Source organism: Mauremys reevesii, linkage group 1 (genome assembly GCF_016161935.1).
Source record: "Mauremys reevesii isolate NIE-2019 linkage group 1, ASM1616193v1, whole genome shotgun sequence".
NCBI lineage: Eukaryota > Metazoa > Chordata > Testudines > Geoemydidae > Mauremys > Mauremys reevesii.
The window spans coordinates 174032931-174056165 of NC_052623.1; the positions used below are offsets into that span (position 1 = coordinate 174032931).

A 23235-nucleotide genomic window follows, 5' to 3' on the forward strand; every position below is an offset into this window, starting at 1 on the left:
GCCAAGAGACTCAAGGTAAAATCTATGGGCAGCATTGTTAAGGACAATAAGGAGGAGATTTTAAAATATATCATGAACAAACAGAATACTGAAAATGTTATTCGTCCATCACTTGTTGGAAATTATAGAATTATCCATCATGATACAGAAAATATAGAATATTTCTGTCCTGTATCTGGGGAAAAAACAGATGATATAGTCTCACCATATGGTAATAGCATTATTTGCATTCCACTAATATCTCTGGAGGAAGTTAAACAGAAACTACTACAATTAGACATTTTAAATTACAAAGTCCAGATAGATTGCATCTAAGAATTTTAAAAGAGCTGGCAGAGGATTTCACTGGGTCATTAATGTTGATTTCAATAAGTCGTAGAGCACTGAGGAAGTTCCAGAAGACTAAAAGAAGTTGTGCCAATTCTTTAAAAGGGTAAATGAGAAGACCCAGATAATTCTAGGCCTGTCAGCCTGACATTGATTCTAGGCAAGATAATGGAGTGGCTGATAGAGGACTCCATTAATAATGATCTAAAGGAGGGTAATATAATTAATCAAAATCAAAATGGGTTTATGGAAAATAGACCTTGTCAAACTAACTTGATTTTTTTGATGAGATAAGAAGTTTGATTGATAAAGGAGTTGATTGTATACTTAGACTGCTGAAAGGCATTTGACTTTGAACTGCACAGCATTTTGTTTAAAAAACTAGAACAATATTATGTGTGCATGTTAATTTTATATAGCTTAAATACTTGCTAATTAATATGTCTCAACATGTAACTGTAAATGCAGAATCATGATTGAGCAAGTCTGTTTTCAGTAGGGTCTTGCAGGGATCAGTTCTTGACTGGCCCTATGCTATTTAACATTTTTATCAATAACCTAGAAGAAAACATAAAATCATCACTCATTAAATTTTCAGATAACCCCAAAATTGGGGGAATGGTAAATAATGAAGAGGACACATCACTGATTCAAAATGATCTGGGTCGCTTGGTAAACACAGGGAAAACAAACAACGTGCATTTTAAGCAACTAAATGTATACATCTAGAAAAAAGAATGTAGGCCATACTTACAGGCGGGGGGGGGGGTGTCTCTATTCTATGAAGCAATGACTCTGGAAAACATTTGGAGATTGTGGTGGATAATCAACTGAACATGAACTCCCAATGAGATGCTGTGGCCAACAGAGCTAATGCAGTCCTAGGATGCACGAACAGAAGAATCTTGAGAAGGAGTAGAGAGGTTATTTTACCTCTGTATTTGGCACTGGTGTGATGGATCCTGAAATATTTTATCCAGTTCTGGAGCCCTCAATTCAGGAAGGATGGTGACAAATTGGAGAGGAATCAGAGAAGCAGCACAAGAATGATTAAAGGATTAGAAAACATCCCTTATAGTGATAGTCTCAAGGAGCTCAATCTATTTAGATTAACAAATAAAAGTTAAGGTGTGACTTGATTACGGTCTATAAGTACCTACATGGGGAACAAAGAGTAAACAATGGGCTCTTCAGTCTAGCAGAGAAAGTATAACATGATCCAGTGGTTGGAGTTTGAAGCTTGACAAATTCAGGTTGGTTAAGGAGGGTCTGAATGAGCTCTCCACTGACAATAAAAAGAGGTTAAAGAGCATTAAGTTAATAAAATCTGTGCTTTCTCACAGATTTACTCTGCTGTAGCAGTGGTCACTGCCTGATCATTTGAATACCCAGACTTTAATTATAATAGACAGACACGTAAATTCAGTCACATGAAACATTCCGAAGAACTGAATTATCATTCTTCTTGGTGCATAGTTAATTTGTTATTTAATATATCTTCTTGATTAATTCCTTGGAATTCCTTCTGGGGTTAATTATTAGAAAGCTTGGCCTTAAATATGATCTTATATACACCTGTGAGTATGTTCAGGGAACAGAACAAAATCCAGGGTATTGTGGATTTAGACTTTCATAGATCTGTGTGCTTCACAAATTAATTTGTTGGGGCCAAGGGGGCAGGTACATATATTTAATGTACATAGCAAAAATCCCATTGCTAACTAGCAAATTCAAACAAATATTTCACAACCATTAAGTTATCAGACAGTGTATTTCAAAGGTGAGACATTATAAGGCAGCAGTGATGGTAGCAATAGTATTTTCTGAGCATGGGGGAAGGGCATGAGGCTTCAAAATCAGACCTTCTCTGTAAGACTGAGAAGTATTCTCTGCTGAGATGCCTCCAAACCTTAGCCCAGGCTCCAGAGAAAGCAGCCTGACTACACCCCTATTCACCCAGTACTCTGAGAGGAATTGCACTGAGGAGCGGCAGAAGGTCCCTAAAAGTGGGGGGCCACTGGTACCTGAACCAAGCCTCCCCCCCCCTCATGCTGCCCCTTCCCCAAGTTCACTCCTCTCTGCCTCCTTTCCCGCCGGCCCAGCCATCTCTTGCCCTTACAGAAGGTAAAAAGTAGAGGAGCCATTGCCTCCTTGCCACCCTGTTCCAGCGCCTTTGATTGCTTTTTGGAGGTCTGAGGGAGATGACAGTCGCGTGTGTGAGTTTTATTGTTATGGGAATGGAGGCAATTGAAGATATAGATAAGTTTCTGTGGTGTGTTTGGGGGTGGGGGGAGAGGGATTGAAATGTTTATGTATGAGAAGGTGTATGGACAGGTTGTACAGTTGTAATATTAGACAGGGAACAGTTCCCCATTTTTTTCTTGGAGGTTCGGGGTGGGTGAGGTTGTGTTCTTATCAGGGACTTTCATGTAGGGAATGGAGGTTCCCCCTTAGCTTAAGTATCCCTTTTTGCAACTTCCCCCATTCTCAGTGGAAAGACGGACGAGTTTTCTGGCAACCACACAGGCGATGAGTTCCATACCCATGTGGTGCTTGGGCACCAGCAATATTCAGAGCCAGAGGCCCAGCTCCACCAAAATTTGAAGCCAGAGTACCCCCCTGTAGCGCCCCCTAGTGTCCCATGGCCCCGACTTGGTGCCCCTGCCACCTGCTCGCCTTTCCCAGGCCCGGAGCAGAGCTTCTCTGACTTTGTCTCCTCCAGGCTGCTTCCTTGCAGAGACTGCTGCCATAAGGTCCTAGTGCCCCCTATCAACTGCCAGGGCAGACTGACTCTGAGCCTGCCCTTCCCCCTCAGACCCTTCCCTTTTCCGGCAGGACCCTCCACCAGCACAGCCACCCCCCACAAGTCACCGCTCCTGCCTCATGCTGGGCAAGGAGGCAGCCCCATCCCTCGCCCCCTGTGAGGCTATAATTAGGGGCAACAGCAGGGGAGGAGGCGCACGCAGCGCCCCCTGGCACCCACTACAGGGGAAGCGAGGGAGATGCCTGGACCTGAGAGGGGCCCTAGGAGCACATGCAATGACAGTGGTGGGGGTGAGTGTGCTGCTGCGGAGTGGGAAAGGGGGGATCCTCCCCCAGAGCTTGCTGCTGCTGGCAGGGAAAGGGCTGGGGGGAGTCATCCTCTCTGGCCCCTGTCCCGGAGCAGCCTGCCTGTACCCCAAACTCATCCTTAGCCCTGCCCCACCCCAGAGCCCACAACCCCAGTCAGGACCGGTGCAAGGCTGTTTCGTGCCCTAGGCGAAACTTCCACCTTGCGCCCCCCCCTGTACCCCGCCCTGAGGTGCCCCCCTGTGTGCCACCCCCCCGTACTTGCTGCAGGCGGCCCTCCCTGCGATCCAGTGCCCCAGCTCCCTCCACCTAAATGCCGGCAGCGACCGGGGCGGCTGAAGGTCCGGCCGCCGCAGTCGCTGCTGAAGAAAATGGCGCCCCCCCCAAATCCCAGTGCCTTAGGCAACCACCTAGGTCACCTAAATGGTTGCACCACCCCTACCCCCAGTCAGAGCTTTCACCCCCCACACCGTCAACCCTCTACCCTAGCTCTGAGCCCCTCCAGCACCCCAAACACGTTATCCCCAGTCCCAGCCTGAGCCCTCACCCCCACACTCCTACTCTTGCTCTGAGCCCTTCCCACACCCCAAACCCCCCATTGCCAGCTCCAGACAGAGCTCTCACTCCCTACACCCCTAGTCTCATCCTGAGCCCCTCCCATACTTCAATCCACTCATCTGCATAGGCCGAGGGACGTACTGACCGCAGCTTCCTGCTGCCCCCGTTGGCCTGGAGCGGTGAACCTTGGCCAGTGGCAGCCGTGATCAGCCGAACCTGCAGACATGGCAGGTAAACAAATCGGCCCTGCCCACCAGGGGGCTTACCCTGGTGAGCTGTGTGCCAGAGGTTGCTGACCCCTGGTCTAGACTGCTTCTGATGTCAGGCTGTTGTAAATTAGAAGTAGCTCCATTGAAGTCAGTCACACCAGTATGAAATTAGTAAAAATGATGTGACTGTACTGGAAGTATCTTGTTTGTTGTGTCCATGCAAGGGAAATTAACTCTCCTAGCAATTCCTTTTGTTTTATGTCGGTTTATTTGCATAAAAAAAACTATTCAATTATATCTAGACATACTTTCAGAAAAAGAAGCCAGTTGTTCTCTCTTCCTTCTTCCTATTGAAATATGACTGTTTGGTTTGTTCGTTATTCCCTGTTTGCTCACTTTCAGAATGATGTCAAATACCAGAAGTATGATGTCCTGTCCCTTTAAATGTTCAAGCACTCCTTCCACTCCCAGTGCGAAGCCCCACTTACCTGTGGTTTTCAGTTTTTCAGCCAGAACAAAATAGAATGAGCACAGCGGAGGACAGTGTTTCTATCAGCACTTCACTCGACAGAGGCAGCGTGTCTCAGGCGGGGCCTGAGCTCTGTCCTGCTCAGAGCCGCGTGGTCAGGGGGAGGGGCTAGGAGCTTCACGCTGAGCTCAGCTCCCTCCGCTCAGCCCGGAGCTCACCACGCGGCTCTGAGCAGGGCAGGGCTGAGGGGCCTCGCCGGAGCCATGCTGCAGCTGTCCGGGACGCTGCTGGATGGGCTGAGGTGCCGGGAGAGGGGAGGAGACGGGGCTGGGTGGGGAAGGGGAGGGAGCCTCAGCCATGCTCGTGGGGGCCTTGCCCCACTTGCCCCCCCTCTGGGTGGCCCTGAATTAAGGGGGTAGCCTGAGACATGGGGGATCCTAAAATTCATGGGATGTGGAAGTGCAAATAAGGATATGCACATCCATGAGCCTTAGTATGTTCATGTATAAAACTTAGTAACTCATGATAAAAGGCATTGGCTGGCCTGTGTGCTGGGGGCAAACACACAGGGGAATTCCAGGATGACAACTATGGATGATGATAATGATGATGAAGATGATAATGAGGAAGATAACAACTAACACGCTAGAGTCCCCTAGCAGGAGATATTATTTGTGAGATGTAAGTGATGCCAGTCATAGATCTAAACACTTTGCACTGTCTTTCCATCTCCTATTGTATTTTAGTGTTTGTGGAAATGGTTATCTGCTTAATGCATTTGTTAATAAAGGGACTTGTGAAAACTGCAGTTGTTTCTCGTGTGCGTCTAGGGTCTTTCTTTTTAATGGTACCGATAATAATATTCCTGATGCTGTAGCAGGACACCAAATCTTTGACTGTGGTCTAAAAGATTATCAACAATTAATCATCCATACACCCTATCTATCAATAAGACTACAAGGAGAGCAGAGAAATGGCAATTTTTGTAGTCAGAGTTGGTGAATTCGACGACAATCACAAATCCAGGTGGTATATACTGAATATTTTGAGCAATTTGTTACCTGCAACACCATTCCAGATGGACAACGAGTTTCAATCTTGCTGACAGTGTTGGGTCCAAAGGCATATAGACAGCTGCATGATCTATTTTCTCCAGCTGTGCCCAGAACTGCCACGTATGCTGCCATCATTCCAGCAATACAGGAACATTTTTTCCTACCCCATTGATGATAGCAGAACAATATCAATTTCATCGGCTGCATCAGGGAAGTGGCGAGCACAATTTTTTGCTGCTCTGAGGAAGTTGTCAGAGCACTGTCAGCAGAGGCAGATTAGGATTTTGTGGGGCCCTGGGCAGAGCAAGGGGGGGCCCTCCCCACCCCTTCTGCCTGCAGTCCGCCCCACTGCACCCTGGCACTCCTGCTGGGGAAATGGGGTTGGGGTGTGGGGGCTTGCCCCCTCTGCCTGCCCATCGCTCCTGTTGGGGAGCAGGGTGGAGGCACAGGGGCTGCCCCACTCCACCTGCCCTCCCAGTGCCCAGACCCCGCTCCCTGGCAGGAGCGCTGGGCAGAGTGGGTCAGGGTATGGGGGCGCTTATTTTTCTGGGGATCCCTATTGGCTAGGGTCCCTGCACATGGGCCCTTTGACTCAGTGTCTAATCTGCAACTGACTGTCATTTGCACAAACATTAAGTGATGCCCTCTGTGACCAAGTAATTTCTAGATTACACAATGACCAAGTTTGGAAGAAATTATTGACTGGATCAGTGCTTACACTCTGGCTGTTGAAGTAGCATTGCAATGGCAACTGCAGAGAAGGATTCTCTGGCGTTTAGTGTGAACTGAGAAGTTCATCTCCTGAATTGGCAAGACAGAGGATTGCAGGAACATAAGGAATTTCTTTCAGCAAGTGTGGTTTGTGCATAAAAGGACTACTGGACATGCCAGGTTTCTTGCAGGAAATGACAGAAGAAAGGACACGTAATCTGTAGCACAGTTTAATGACCAGCAACACCAGAAAATACCTGTGAAGATTGAACCTAAGGAAGGACAGAAGTTGGGACTTCAGAATGTGGAAAAAGACAAGAACTCTAGTGATGCTGGCCATGATCTAGCACTATACATCTCATCAGAAGCTGGAGTCAGAGATAGCATCAGGGTTACATCCTTGATCAAAGGAGTTGCTACAAGAATGGAGCTTTATACTGGAGCTGCAGTTTCATTGATTTCTGCTGTTACCTATCACCAGACTTTGTCACAAGTTCCTTTGGAAGAAACACCTATATTTATGAAGACTTTTACTGGGCAAAAGTTAGTTCAGTAGTCCAGATGAAAGTTCAGCTAGAGGGACAATCAGTCATTTAACCCTTCTATGTGATAGAAAGAAAGTATCCACCATTATTTGGCAGATCTTGGCTTAAGAAGATCAAGGTGATTACAAAAGCACCTTGAAATCTTCAAGAAATACTGGACAGAAAAAGAGCTTGGATAGATGAGCAACGTCAGTGAAGCTCATTTTTAACTCTGACAGGCATCCAAAATATTGCAAGCCCAGAGTTGTGCCTTATGCTCTGAAGCCTCTGGGAGAAGCAGTTTGGAACCATTTAGTGAACATTGGAGTCCTGTCACTGTTTCACATAGTGAGTGGACTACACCATTGTACTAGTGATCAAGAAGGAAGGTTCAATCCAAATTTGTGAAGATTTCAAAGTGACACTGAATCCAGTTTTATGTGCAGACCAGTATCCAATACCTCATATTGAAGATTTGTTTGTTTCTCTTAGTTGTGCACAGTGTTTCAGTAAACTGGATTTGCTCAACACATACTTACAAATGGAGCTTGATCCAGCATCTTGCAGATATCTTACAATCAACACAGAAAAGGCTTATTTTGTTACAACAAGTTGCCTTTAGGTATCACGTTGGCACCTGCTCTGTTCCAGGAAGATATGGATAAGATCCTGAAGGGGCTGAATGGAGTCCTTTTGGATGACATCCTTGTTACAGGAAGGATCAAGAGGATCCTCTTCAAAATTTCGTCACTGTTTTCACAACATTGGGAAGACCATGGATTGAGAGTGTGTTGAGACAAATGTGAGTTTTTCAAGCCTACAGCTGAATACTTTGGATTTGTAATTAATGCATTGCACATGTAATTAATGTCATGGAAATCACCAGAGAAATACAAGGCAGTTCAAGTGCCCTTGCCAGAGAATGTTAGAACTGCATAACTACTACTGTAAATTTCTGCCTAATCTGGTGAAAATAGTGACACCTTTACATTAACTGTTACAAGCAAAGGAAAATGAAAATGGACCAAAGAGTGCGATTGTGCGTTTAATGAAGCAAAGAAACTGTTGACATCAGCCAAAGTTTTTATGTGCTTTGATGCTTCATTACCATTGCAATTCTCTATATTGGAATGGGTTCCGTTTTTCCCCACATTTTTCATAATGCCATGGAGAAACCAAGTCACTTTTTTGCATCAAGAATGCTCACTACTTCTGAAAAAGAACTATGTGCAAATAGAGCAAGAAGCCCTCAACGTTATCTTTGGAACTTGGAAGATATATATAATCTGTATGGTAGATATGTTACTTTTTTGATGGATTAATTTCAATTTTTGTACTGAAACATGGAATTCCATCATTAGCTGCTGCTCGTTTGCCATAATGGGCATTACTACTTTCAGTTCATTCCTATACTATTCAATTCCATAAAGGAATCCAGCACAGCAATTCTGGTGGGCTTTTGCACCTGCCAGGCCCAAGCTCCCATCAACCAGTTTGATTAATAGGTTAGCCATTACTAGTACAGACATCAACAAAAAAACTACTATGGATGATGTGCTTTCTTGTGCAGGAAATGGCACTACAAGGTATAGAGTTGAATCAAAAGAATCCCCAGTTGACACAATTCATGTCATTTTATGTGGCATGTGAATGATCATTCTGACATCACTTCAATCTCAGGTTTCAGCAGCTCTTCATTAAGCTCATTTTGGCATTTTATGGATGAAGGCTACAGCCCAGAGGCAGGTCTGGTGGCTGGGGATTAAAAAAAAGATATTGAGAGGAAGGCAAAGTACTGTACTATGTATCAGCAAATTCAGCATGATCATGGCTGAGCTTGTCTATACCCTTAATTACGGCTTTAGACTCATGGGATAGATAGTCACATGGGCTTTACCAAACCATTAGAAAGCTATTTGTTTTTGTAGTCAACACCCATTCAAAATGGCCGGAAGTTTTCAGAATTTCTACCACAACTACCAGGACCACTGGACATCTTTGTTCTTTGTTTGCCCAATTTGGTTTACCATTACAGTTAGTGAGTGACAACGGACGTAAATTCTCTTTGGAAGAATTTCAGAGGTTCCAAGCTTCAAATGGAATTCAGCACATATGTCTGCCTCCATACCACCCTGCTACAATAGACTAGAGGAAGGCATTGTACAAACACTTAAAACATTCCTTAAGAGCTAACAAGTCTATTTTAAGTTGTCAGCAGAAATTGGAAAATTTCTCACTTATCTACAGGAACACAGCACATACTACTACACAGGAGTCAGCTGCATCTCTTTTTTTGAAGAGATCTTTGCGTACCTATTGGGACCTCTACATCCTGATGTTGCCAAATTGCAAACTATGCAAATTGATTAATAGAGAGAGACTCATTATCACTCTTTTCAAGTAGGAGACTTATTGTGGGCTCACAACTACAGTTGTGGAGTGAGATGAGTACCTGGAGAACTTGTAAAATGCATAGGACCAAATTTTGTTTGTGGTGAAACGATTCAGTGGTATTTTATGGAAACAACTTATGGACCAGTTGCAGCTTTGACAAGTACTGGAGACTGGGGATGTTCCAGGCAGACTTTCTATTGCTCGATCAAACCTCATTCTGTTACAACTTGTAATTTTGATGGCTTGTTGAGAGAAACTTTGGTACAAGATCCTGTTGATTCCTTATCACCTACTGCTCTTGTTGTTCAGGACACTGCCATGCTACCATCATCATGTTATTACAAGAAAGTATGAAAATCAGTTGTGTGCTTGAACTTATAAATTGTTTAGTTAGAGAGTTGCTATTCCAGGACAGAATAATCACTTGAAATTTGAGAGTTTGCACCCCAGGGCCGCCCAGATGGTGGGACAAGTGGGGCAATTTGCCCCAGGCCCCGGGCTCTGCAGAGGCCCCCAAGAGAACGGCTGAGGCTCCTGCCCCAGCCCGACCCGACCCCGTCTCCGCCCCTCTCCTGGAGCCTCAGCGCATCCAGAGCTGTCCCTGAACAGCTGCAGCCTGACTCCGGCTGGGCCTGAGCTCCGCCCCGCTCAGAACCGCGTGGTAAGGGGGCGGGGCTTCGAGCTCCGGGCTGAGTGGAGGAAGCTCACAGCCCTGCCCCCTTTACCCTGGGGCTCTGAGTGGGGCGGAGCTCAGTCCCTGCCGGAGTCACTCTGCATCGCTGTTCGGGGACGGCCCTGGGTGCAACGCACTGATGCTCCGGGAGAGGGGGGAGCCGGGGGTAAGAAGCTGGGGCCGGGGGGGTTGCTAAGGGTCAGGGAGTCTCGGGGACTGTCAGGGCACAGGGAGGGGGCAGAGGCTGGGGGGGCGGTCAGGGGACAGGGAACAGGGGAGTTGGATTGTGGGTGTTCTGGGGGGTCTGTCAGGACTCAGCGGGGGGTGGATAGGGGTCGGGGCAGTCAGGGGACAGGGAGGAGGGGTGGGATCCCGGGGTGATGGTGGTGTCTCTGTGGGATGGTGATGGGACAAGGAAGGAGCAGGATGGGTCGGAGATTCTGAAGGGGGCAGTCGGTGGGCAGGAAGTGGGTGGGGGTTGGATAGGGGGCAGGGCCAGGCTGTTTGGGAGGCACAGCCTTCCCTACCCTGAAGCTCATTCAGCAGTTTGAGGCTTGCAGAAGAGCCAAGCTGTTAGCTTTTCCATTAGGGCTACCATCCCTTTCACTTCTCAAATGCCAAGTTATAGTCTCTATTTAATTTCAGTGCCATAGGGAGATTCATGTCAGGGGAGGGTAGCTTCATTTAAAATTAGCCACTGGGGGAGGGATCACATGAGAAGAGCAATATCCTTCCCAACCCTATGAAGGGAGACCTCCCTCCCCTACATTCCCTGAGGCTCCAGAGGAGTTAATGCAGTGGTTCTCAAACTTTTGTACTGGTGACCCCTTTCACATAGCAAACCTGTGAGTGTGACCCCCCTTATAAATTAAAAACACTTTTTTATATATTTAACATTATTATAAATGCTGGAGGCAAAGCAGGGTTTGAGGTGGAGGCTGACAGCTCGCGACCCCCAGTAATAACCTCATGACCCCCTGAGGGGTCCTGAACCCCAGTTTGAGAACCCTTGGGTTAATTTAATTTTAACACCCTGTGTCCATTCACATGCATGTGCTATTTTGAGCATTTCAGTTTTCACAACATAGGCTCATCCCAGATTCTGGAACAAGCTCAAATGCTCAGTTCATGGAGTATGTACATAAGCTATACTAAAGACAAACCCACAGTAACCGTCTCTAGTTTGTGAGGGACCCCATGGAGCCAGTCTCTACGAAACAGACATATTCATGGAGGTTAAGTCCATTAATGGCTATTAGCCAGGATGGGTAAGGAATGGTGTCTCTAGCCTTTGTTTGTCAGAGAGTGGAGATGGATGGCAGGAGAGAGATCACTTGATCATTACCTGTTAGGTTTACTCCATCTGGGGCACTTGGCATTGGCCATTGTCGGTAGACAGGATACTGGGCTGGATGGACCATTGGTTTTACCCAGTATGGCCGTTCTTATGTTCTAACCTAAATGAACCCAAAGTTATAGAGACAGATATGAGTAAAGGAAGCCAGCAGAGTATGAGAAACCTGGAAAAATCTCTGACTGGATGGGCTGAGGCGTTTGGTCACAAGCTGAGGTGGTTCAAAAGTTTTGGATTTTTTTTAAGCAGAATTTTTGTACTGTTTCTTTAAACAATCAAACACAGCAAGCATCAAATATTTGGCCACACAATTCTGAAACCCCAAACCATATTCAGGTTTTGGCAGACTAATTTCAGCTTTTCAATTAAAAAAACCCACAACAAATGTTGAAGGAAAGCAAACATTGTCCATGATTTTTTTTCTGCTTTTGAAAAACCCCTAGTTTTCAAACCAAAAAAAGTTTTGATGGAAAATATTTGTCCAACCCATTTAATGAGCTTTAGTGCCTTTTAGCACTAGCTGATGCTGAGAACCAGTGATACCTTATAAAGAAGTTTTCTCAAAACTAGGTTTGTGCTGAGATGCGGAAGGTTTATTTTTCCCAGGGCCGCCCGTGAGGGGGAGCAAGTGGGGCAATTTGCCCTGGGCCCCGCAGGGGCCCCCACAAGAATATAGTTTTGCAATTTTTTTATGAAAGGGGCCCCTGAAATTGCTTTGCCCCAGGCCCCCTGAATCCTCTGGGTGGCCCTGCTTGCACAACTGTTTGAAGTTGCACTTTGGCCTGGAGCTCAGGCTTTGAAGGCCAGACCCCTCTCTAGGGTTCAAACAAATACACTAAAAGAACAGGAGTACTTGCGGCATCTTAGAGACTAACAAATTTATTTCAGCATAAGCTTTCGTGGGCCAGAGCTCACTTCTTTGGATGTATAGAATGGAACATAGTGCATAGTGTGTTCCATTCTATGCATCCGAAGAAATGAGCTGTAGCCCACGAAAGCTCATGCTGAAATAAATTTGTTAGTCTCTAAGGTGCCACAAGTACTCCTGTTCTTTTTGCGGATACAGACTAACACGGCTGCTACTCTGAAACCAAACAAATACACTGAATCCCATGTAAAGTAAGGCTGTGTTATTTCATTCTACAACATTTGCAGCACAAATCGGGAGAGAAAACAGATGTGCTCATCAGCTCTGGTGTTCAGAACAATGGTGGAGCTGCAGCTGACATCCACATCTCACTGCCTCATGTAATTGCCTAATTGCATGACTCACTTATACATTCATTCACGCTGTTTCGTTGGTAAGGGGGATGTCTCAGGCCCCAAAAGGGAGAAGATGTTAATGAAACCCTCATTCACTGTTACATCATTAAATAGTGAAGTGTGGTTTGGAGTTTCACATCAAGCTTCAGAGGGGTAGCCGTGTTAGTCTGGATCTGTAAAAAGCAATAAAGAGTCCTGTGGCACCTTATAGACTAACAAATGTATTGGAGCATAAGCTTTCGTGGGTGAATACCCACTTTGTCAGACGCATGTCACATCAAGCTATTGCTGGTAACAATCACCATTAAAATATGTTCAATGTTTTCGTTTTGTTTTTTAAAGAAACAGCAAAAGAAGGAAAAAGAGTTAAAGCATTTGAAATGTAAAGCACTAAGGAAGGCTTTCATTTTAACAATAGCCCTTGCTCCTTTTCCCATTAGCTGAATAGATTTCTTAGAAGGACAATCCCTGTTTGATCATTTCAGATGGTATTAACTGTCCTTTGGGAGCAAAAGACAGTTAGCTTAGATGGTTTTGTTCTGCTGCTGTTCGAGTCTGATCCTGCTGTCTGTAAGGTAAAACAAGACAAACACACACAAAGGAAGAGAGAAAAGAAATACCAAGCTAGAAAACACCATTTTTGGTTCTGGTGCTGACTTTCACGTATATTCTCATTGCTGCATAACACAGGCTCAGTGCACTTAGACAATTTGTGACCTAGCAAACTTGTACAAGTGCTGGCCAGTCTAATATGGTGCTTTTTAGCTTGCCTTTCTGGTCACAGATTTACAGCAGTGTCACAAAGGAAGGAGTTGTCAGTGTCTAAGTCAGACTATTACTAGACAGAAAGCAAAAGAAGAGAAAGAGGAAAAATAAGAAAAGGAAAAAAAAGACACGACATTGGGTGAGACAAGAACCCGAGTCTCTCTTTCCATGTGTTGTCTGGAATGTAGCCAAAGCTGGTGGAGGCAGTGATTATGTCATCTGGTTCCAGGTCCGTGATCTGCTCAGGATGCCTTTTAGCAGGACAACAATGGCCTGAAATTATGGTGTCATGGTGGATCCCAGGAGATGATGGGAGTGACAGCCATGAATGGAAAATTGCTCCTTTCAGTCCAATTGTCACACTGGCAGAGCCGGCGCTTCCATTAGGCAGTCGCCTAAGGTGCCAGGATTCAGGGGGCGGCATTTTTTGCACTCCCCATGGGGCGCACGGAAGCTTCCAGTTCTGCTCCCGTCATGCCACCGAAGAAGGACCTTCTGCCGAAGTGCCGCGGAAAACAGCGGCAGACAATTGAGCAGCTCAGTGACTGCCGCTGTCACCTGTGGCATTTCAGCGGAGGGTCCTTCTTCGGCGGTGCGATGGGAGTGGAACAGGAAGCTCCCGTGAGCCCCATGGGGAGCGCACAAAATGCTGCCCCCCAAATTCTGCCTAGGGCGCCAGAAACTCTGGTGCCACTCCAGCATACTGGTCCCATTTAGTGACCCATACATTAACAATGACTAAGAAAGGATGGCAACCTCATGTTCATGCCATTACCATTAACCAGTCAAAACAAATTTAAGTGATTTCAGCTTTAAAATGTTTCTCCTATTTCTAGAATCTTTCAGCTCATTGCCAGGCCAAACTGTGACCTTACTAGGCACTTTAAAGACCCCTTATCACGTTTCTTTTAAACAATCGAGTTTGTATGGATTTGTCCCCAATTTTTGCTGATTTTCATAAACAATTGTATGGAACAGGCTGAGTAAGACTCTTATTACCTTGGATATAGACAACTAAGTGCTTGGCTACACTGCCCCACAGTTCAGACCATCGGGTTGTGAACAGAAGTGTGCACTAACATGCTGTGGTAAGGGGTGCTGGAACAATTTTTATAGGGGGGGTTGCTGATGATGGAAACCACAGAAACCATGTATTTGGGTTGTGTAGTGGGGTGGCAGCCCAGGAGAGGGCTGGGGCTGGGGAAGGGAGCAAAGCCCTGGCTGATTGGTGGAAGTGGCTGCAGCTGGGGCCACGCTCCAAACAGGCTAACTGGGCCTTCCTTATAAGAAGGCCAGGGAAGCCAGAAGCTCAGGACTCTTTCTCTGCTTGTAGAGAGAGAAGGGCCTGGCTGCTAGGGAGCTGAGCAGGGTACTGGGAGTGGAGCAGGGCTGGGGGGAAGGGTAAAGGAGCTGGGGAGCTCTGGCCTAGGAAAGCCCCAGGCTGTGGGCCTAGCTGAGGGCCTAAGACCAGTACCAGGGCTGCAGAGGGGCAGCCCAGCTATAGACAGAGGTGGCAGATCCAACCCAACCTTGCCAGTGATGAGTGGCGTATACTGCAGTCTGCCCCAGGGAGTGAGGCTAGATGGTGTCTGGCAGTAGTCTTACACTGAGGGGAGGTGGGATTAGTGGGTGGGGGTTCACCTGGGTGGGGAGACCCAGAATGTGGGGGTACTGCCAGGGGGGCAGCAACCCAGAGAAAGGGGCACCGGGGTCCTGGGAGGGACACGGGTTCAGTGGTAAGGTGGATCACCAGCCTGCAGGGGGCGCTCCAGGAGGCTGGAAGAGCTAATTCCCATGGTTGACCAGCAGGAGGTGCCGCAGGGGTGAGTCCACTCCCTTACAGGTTGTTATTACTACTTCAAGACACGGGGTGGGGCAGCACCCCCAGAGCCCTCCGTTCCAGCACCAGTGGCTGCAGTATAAATTCCATAGGTGGACACTGTGGGCGTGAACTAAAAGGTTCCTGCTCCGCATAAATGTAATCATCTTCAAACAGGACTACATTAGTGCAAACTAGGACTCTTTTAGTTTATGCCCACAAAGTTCACAGGGGAGTTACCGCACAGCACTTCAGTGTGCACAGGTATTCACATCCCCAGTGTCCAAACTCCAGCACAGTGTAGACATAGACTTAGAGAATGAGACCCTGCACAACAGTACCTGCTAAATACTGCCCTCTCCCATCCTCCATCATTCTCATCCTTCATCTAGCCAATGACCGAGGACTAGATGGGGTGTAAGCATAGTTCCAGTGGCAGCTGATTATCAGACACAAGTGAAGCTATGCCCCACCAGGAATCCAGACCTTCCACGGTGTCCGGCAGATAATCTACAATTTGACCTTTACTCAAACCATCAACATAAGATTGAAATTCTCTTATCCCACTGTCTGTGTGTGCCATCTTCTTCCTCTGCTTGTGAACTCTTTCTTCCTATTGGGAAGCAGTTTGACTTTCATGGGATTACTCATAAGAACATAAGCATGGCACTATTTGGTCTGACCAAAGGTCCATCTAGCCCAGTATCCTGTCTTCCAACAGTGGCCAGTGCCAGGTGCCCATGGGGGAATGAACAGAACAGGTAATCATCAAGTGATCCACCCCTGTTGCTCATTCCCAGCTTCTGGCAAACAGAGGCTAGGGACACCATCCCTACCCATCCTGGCTAATAGCCATTGATGGACCTATACTCTATGAATGTATCTAGTTCTTTTTTTAACCCTGTTATGGTCTTGACCTTTACAACATCCTCTGGCAAGTTGTTCCACAGGTTGACTGTGCGTTGTGTGAAGAAACACTTCTTTTTATTTGTTTTAAACCTGCTGCCTATTAATTTCATTTGGTGACCCCTAGTTCTTGTGTTATGAGAAGTAGTAAACAACACTTCCTTATCTATTTTCTCTACACCAGTCATGATTTTATAGATCTCAATCATATCTCCCCATAACTGTCTCTTTTCCAAGTTGAAAAATCCCAGTCTTATTAATCTCTCCTCATACGGAAGCTGTTCCATACCCCTAATCATTTGCCCTTTTCTGAACCTTTTCCAATTCCAATATATCTTTATTGTTCTTTATTATAGTTTCAAACAGTTTGCCTGGTACTGCAGTCAGGCTTACAGGCCTGTAATTGCCAGGATCACCTGTGGAGCCCTTTTACCCTTGCAAGTAAATGTTCATCACTTGGAGCACAAATGTCCATGGGCCAGATCCTTATCTGCTGTAAATTAGCAATGAACGCAATGGAGTGATACTGAAGCGGTGAGGATCTTACCCCCCATATTTCACATGAGAAAGGTACACTGCCACTTCTAATAACTTTATTTCCTTGTCTTGATTTTAAAAAAACAAACAAAAAAACAAAACAAAACATAAAAAAACCTCATAGTTAATCTTAAATGTTGGCACTCTCATCTGCCAGCTTCTTTTCTGTCCCCCTTTTTCATTCCCTTTTTTAAAAATGGTTAATTAAAATTTCCACTTGTTACTTCACAAAGCCACAAATGTTGCTGTATCAACATTTGAGACTGGTAATTGCTATTTCATTTGCTGGCTGTACATCAATAAAAGCTAAGATTTTTCTATAGAGGTTGAACAAATCTTTCATAGTGAAGTCAGCAGTTTTCTCCATATAGAAAATAATTATAACAGAAATGTAGGTCAGGGTATTTTATAGTTTGCACAGAGAAAAATGACTACAAAACTCGTTCTGAATTTCTGACACATAATATTTTATGTACAAAAAATGTCCCTTCATAAAGGAAAAAAGAGCAGCTACACTGTGTATGCTAAAAAGACATAAAAATTCCAGTATAAAAGTAATATACACATACGTGATAGTCTCGATGATTCAAATTAAAGCCTGAGTTCTATAGTAATTCCCTTAAAGAACCATTGGACTCTTATGGAAAACTGAAAAAATTGAACTAAACTTCTCTCTCCAGACTATTTTGTTAGGTCATATTTTTCAGTATTTTCTTCTGATATTTATTTTTTTCCTTTTTTTTCTGACAAAAGAGGATCATCATTGTTTAGACGTCCAGTAGCTCATGCTGCTGAATCGCCTTCTTAAACTCATTTGTAACTAGAACTACCCAGATGAAAACTATTCTGTCTGATGATAATTTCCAAGATTTCAAAATTGGTTTCAATTCTGCATTTTTAAAATGAGACTTAAGCTCCTAAACTACTTAGGCCTTACAACATTGAGCAAGGCAATGCCCAAACACTGTTAAAAATCTAGACTTTAGTCCAGGGTTCGGCAACCTTTGGCACGCAGCCCGCCAGGGTAAGCCCCATGGCGAGCCGGAGCGTTTTGTTTACCTGACGTGTCCACGGGTTTGGCTGATTGAGGTTCCCACTGGCTGTGGTTTGCCTTCCCAGGCCAATGGGGGTGGTGGGAAGAGGCGCGGGCCATGGGATGTGCTGGCCACTGCTTCCTGCAGCCCCCATTGGCCTTGAGCAGTGAACCATGGTCAGTGGGAGCCACGATTGGTCAAACCTGCGGACTTGGCAGATAAACAAACCAGCCCGGCCTGCCAGAGGGCTTACCCTGACGGGCCGCATGCCAAAGGTTGCTGATCCCTGGACTAAGGTCTAGATTTTTAAAAGTGTTGCTGATCTCTGCCTTAGTCTCTTAACTGCACTTACCAGCAAAGAGACCAAGTAGTGCCAATTTTGATGTGGACAAATGTCCACTTGTAACTGGACTACACAAACAGATCACCTCAATTATTTTTATTTATATTCCTATAGTACTTAAAGGCTCCAACTAAGACTAGGACTTCTCTGTATTAGGCACTGGATGAACATAGCAAGAGACAATCCTTGCCCCAAAGAGCATACAGTGTGAATAGACAATACAAAGACTGGGAGAAAAGAAATACTGTTATTAATTCTGTTTTACAGATGCGGAGCTGAGGAAGAGAGATTAATTTGCTGATGTGACTTGAGGGTCTCCCAGGCAGTCCATGGCAGATTTCTGAAGGGAGCCCAGACCTCCTCAGTCCTAGGTCAGGGTGTTATCCACCAAATCATTCTTTCTTGAAAGCACTGCCTAGCCATCAGATTGGTTTTATATTTTCGGTCAGTTCAAACTTAGACCAGATTCAGACCAGAAGTAAAAATCTTTTAGCTATTACTAGTCTCCTGAGTGATCCTGGGTGAAATCCTGGCTCTCTTAAAGTCAATGAGAGTTTTTCTATTGATTGCCTTGGAGCCAGGATTTCTTATTTCTTAACACATTTTTTTTCAAAGCTTTCTATAAAATACTGCTGTTCTAACTTGGTATTCTAACGTATTTTATTTGTATTGAAACAATGCATGACACAAAGAAAAACATATCCCTTAACTTAATACTGCTATCATTCTTGCTGCTGCTGAAATTTTCTTGAGCTCTCAGATCACTAGGTGACGGATTCTGTTTTCTCCCATTCCTTCATGAAAAAATGTATATGCTGAGAATGGAAATAAAACCTTAGATTTCTCATAATTGTATAAATATATAGTGTTTGTTAATTGAAGAATACTGTGACTTGAATCCTACCTTCTTATGTGATTTTGACAGTTTAGAGAAGCTGCGATCAAAAAACATCTACCAGCACTGTTAAAATATTACCCCAACAAACACACAGAAAATGAAAAAAATACGTTATTTACACTGAGATGAAAGTACTTTTTATCCATTTGTCTATGTTTGGTCTTTGAACAGGTACTGTTTCATCTTCACTGGTATCAGTAATGGATTTATCATACAGCATCCTTACACAATTTCAGGAACCAGATCCCGTGCCATTGAAATAATTGACAAAACACTTAGTAGGGGTAGGACTCAGCCCCAGTTCTGTATTAATCCCTGTAAATATGATTTTGGATTTTTTTCCCCACCTCACAGGTTTATCTATTTCTGTCTGAAGGGAGTTCATTCAGTGCTGAGTCACGAAGATCAGTTGGTATTTGAAGTGGATGGAAATTTAGAGAGATTTTCTTGTGGACATCGAGAGTGAAATTTGTACAGGGCCAGCACAAGGCCGATGCACCCTATAAACCCTTAGAATGGGTATCAATGGGATGTAAATGGTATATGGACCTAGATCTGGCCCTCTGAACAGGGATGAATTCAACCATTTAGATTCTAATTTGAAATCCATTTCTAGAATAGTATGGAGAAGATTAATTTAAAAAAGTAACAGGAAGGACCTGGCCTCCATCTTAAAGAGAAGATAGGATGCCATCCTCCCATTACCATTGGATTACTTTGTATTTTCTCAGCCTATTTGGAAATATAAATCCTTTCTGAACTGGTGTGTGTACAATAAAATAGCCTCACAAAATTCTGTGTTAATTTTCTTTCTGGACAAGTAAAATATTTATTTTATTCTCCATTTGCATTGATATGATAAAGTTGGGTGAACAGGTTTGTAGCAGAGAAGGTACATTTTTATAATAATTTTACAAGATTACATTTAAAAATAGCAACAAGGCCCAAATGATGGCAACAGAAGCAGAGAGCACTTTGCATCTTTCAGAACTGAGCCAACCAATACTTTTTGTATTAACTCTTCTCCTCCTAAAGCCTTCCTTAGTAACATTCATGTTTATTTTTAAATCTAATTCTGCTTTCATAATTTTTGGATTTTTCAATTACATAATATCTAGTGAATAATTAACATGGATTTTGATTTGTTTTTAAACAGCTGGTTAATTTTATGAGCACTGATGACAATCTAGCATTAACAATAGTAATAAAATATTATGAACCAAAGTGAAAACCACAGGGGGTCAGAAAGATATGTGTTCCCTGTGGATAGCATTGCTCAGTTAGATAAGTGTGTTATGGGGGTGTTCTATTTCCTCTAAATTCTCAGGTATTGGTTATAGCCAGAGGCAACACTTAGTACACAGTCTTGTGATCTGGTTTGACAAAAAACTATAGACAACATATTCAAACATGAGTGCCTAACAGTAGACTCTAAATCCAAATAGGACCTAAGTGATGCATATAACTTGTGTTATCCCTCTGACCAAGGGTGAATTTTATCACTGCCAAAAAGTGGGCTGATTTCAGAGTGCTCTGTACTCTAAGAGGGAGCAGTCAATAGGAGTCTTGAGTGCTCAATGTGTCTAAAAACCGGGCCAAACATTTTAGGGCCTGATCTAAAGTCCAGGTGAAGTGAAAACATGCCCATTGATTTTAGTGGGTTGGAAATCAGATCATAGGATCTAGGGTCCTATTGTTATGCACCAAAGTTTGCAAATGTTGGTCTATGTATCTGTAATGCACCAAAATCTAAACCTTGGCTAATCAGGCTCTGGCTCAGAAGCATACTGGTGTTCAGCATTTGATTTTTTTTCAAATGTATGTTTTAAATAATATACAGATTAGCTATGGGTAAATGTATTCAAGATACAATGGGGGCAGCGGGAAGTGGCGGCCAGCACATTCCTCGACCCACGCTGCTTCCCATTGGCCTGGAGCGGCGAACCATGGTCAGTGGGAGCCGCGATTGGCCGAAACTGTGGACATGGCAGGTAAACAAACTGGCCCAGGTGCTTATCCTGGCGGGCCGCGTGCCAAAGATTGCCGATCCCTGCTCTAAAGTTTTACATACTTTTAATCCCTTCTCACTATGTTGGTGAGTTAGTGTCTGACGATGCTCTTCTCCTTGGTCAGGTGGACTCCATCTCCTCTCAGCAGTCCTCATTCCCAGAACAGCATCCCATGGTCGAAAAAGCCAAAGCACCCACTATTGAGACCATCTGTGAAACTGTGCATTCATCTCTGGGATGTCTGTCCCTCCTGGGCCCTGACCCTCAATTGGGAGGATAGACAATAACTCCAGCTGCACCCCTGACTCTGTGCCACTGCTCACAGAGCTCTGTAGTCACTGCTGATCTGCTCAGGGTCATAACAGGAAGTATCACAAGTTCACAAGTATCACAAGTGGATGAGCAATATGGGACAGAAGAGCCATGACAACCTTCCCATATCTCAAAGACAGGCTCCAGGCAGGCAGCACACCTCCCAGGATGTCACGTCGGCAGCTGGATGCCTCTGTCTTCGTCAGAAGGGAATCTCCAACTACCATCATCCTCTGTCTCCTCCTCTTTGGTGCGGTGGCTGTGCGCCTCCCAGCCTTGTGGTCAGGTGGCTCCTCTTCTTCAGCCATTAGGGTCTGCTCCTCTTCTCTTTATGCCAATACTACTGATTGGTTCTTGAACTCAATGTATGGGAGAACTGGATAGCCAGCAGCTAAAATCTTCCCCCCACCCTGCCTCCGCCCCAGACCCTCGCAGAGCAGCTCGTTCTCCTTCCTCCTCTGTTACCACTGCAGTCTTTAGTTAAGCTAATAACCTCCATCCTAGACACCCCTTGTGCATCCTGTCAAATAAGTCCTCATAGTCCCGAATGCTGTGCAGATTAATCACCTCCTCCTGCAGCTTTCTTATCAACTAACTGAGGGACTCCACCAACAGACGCCTCTCACACCAGGTGGTATCCCTTGCCTGGCTATCTATGGCAGGGCTGTGCAGGCTGCATTCCTGGCAAATCACAACCAGGACCTGAGCAGAGGCCTCTAGGATCAGGATGCCTGTCTGGCCTGGAGCCCCATAGATCAGGGTTTCTCAAACAGGAGTCGCCGCTTGTGTAGGGAAAGCCCCTGGTGGGCCAGGCCAGTGTGTTTACCTGCCCCATCCACAGGTCCGGCTGATTGCAGCTCCCACTGGCTGCAGATCGCTGCTCCGGGCCAATGGGAGCTGCTGGAAGTGGCGGCCAGTAAGTCTCTCAGCCCACGCCACTTTCAGCAGCTCCCATTGGTCCGGAGCAGCGATCCGCGGTCAGTGGGAGCCGCGATCAGCCGGACCTGCGGACGGGGCAGGTAAACACACCGGCCTGGCCCCCTAGGGGCTTTCCCTACACAAGCAGTGACCCCTGTGTGAGAAACCCTGCCATATATGCAGGCAAACGGAAATCTAGCTGTGGTGTTGATGACCATATCATTTTCCTCTTATTCTGGGTTCTTGCTTGAGGAGCATCTGTATTGTGAAGAAAGACTACATCTTCTGCCAGCAAACTCAAATGGCCAATTCGCTTATTCTCCCAGCTTCCTTCATCTTACAAGACAGTAGAAGCCTCTGATTATTTTTTTAAAGCCTCCCCACACTCATAGTATAGGCTACAGGTGGAAAAGGTGACTCCCCTCCACCCCCTTTCACTCAGCTGGCTCTGGCTTATTTAAAAAAAACAAAAAAAACTGCTACTCACCTAACTGAAGGTCACTGTAGCCTAGATAGTCAGTTAGAAACTAAGGGTATATCTACACTACGAAATTAGGTCGAATTTATAGAAGTCGATTTTTAGGAAATGATTTTATACAGTCGATTGTGTGTGTCCCCACTAAGCACATTAATTCAGCAGAGTGCGTCCACAGTACCGTGGCTAGCGTCGACTTTCAGAGCGTTGCACTGTGGGTAGCTATCCCACAGTTCCCGCAGTCTCCACTGCCCATTGGAATTCTGGGTTGAGCTCCCAATGCCTGATGGGGCAAAAACATTGTCACGGGTGGTTTGGGGTACATGTCGTCAGTCGCCACTCCCTCTGTGAAAGCAAAGGCGGACAATCGTTTTGCACCTTTTTTCCGTGCAGACGCCATACCGCTTTCAGCAGATGTTGCAGTAGGACTGCTAATCATTGTCATCCAACAACCACTTCCGCTGCAACTCTGCTCTCCTGCAGAAGCCATACCACGGCAAGCATGGAGCCCACTCAGCTGACCGCTGCTGTTGTGAGCATTGTAAACACCTCACGCATTATCCTGCGTTATGTGCAGAACCAGAACCTGCAAAAGCAGGCGAGGAGGCGATGA

General features: G+C 45.3%; 1 long non-coding RNA gene across 3 annotated transcripts in view; it reads left to right on the plus strand.

Annotated features, from left to right (window-relative positions):
- LOC120390673 overlaps positions 1 to 23235 on the plus strand; it is an 88450-nt gene that overhangs the window by 36129 nt on the left and 29086 nt on the right. Inside the window, exons 3-4 of one of the 3 annotated variants that reach the window (XR_005591114.1) lie at positions 18278 to 18381; positions 19263 to 19474. The exons of the other annotated variants lie outside the window; for them this stretch is intronic. This is a non-coding gene — a long non-coding RNA (uncharacterized LOC120390673). Of the gene's footprint in view, positions 1 to 18277; positions 18382 to 19262; positions 19475 to 23235 lie in introns of those variants that run through there. 3 annotated transcript variants of the gene reach the window in all.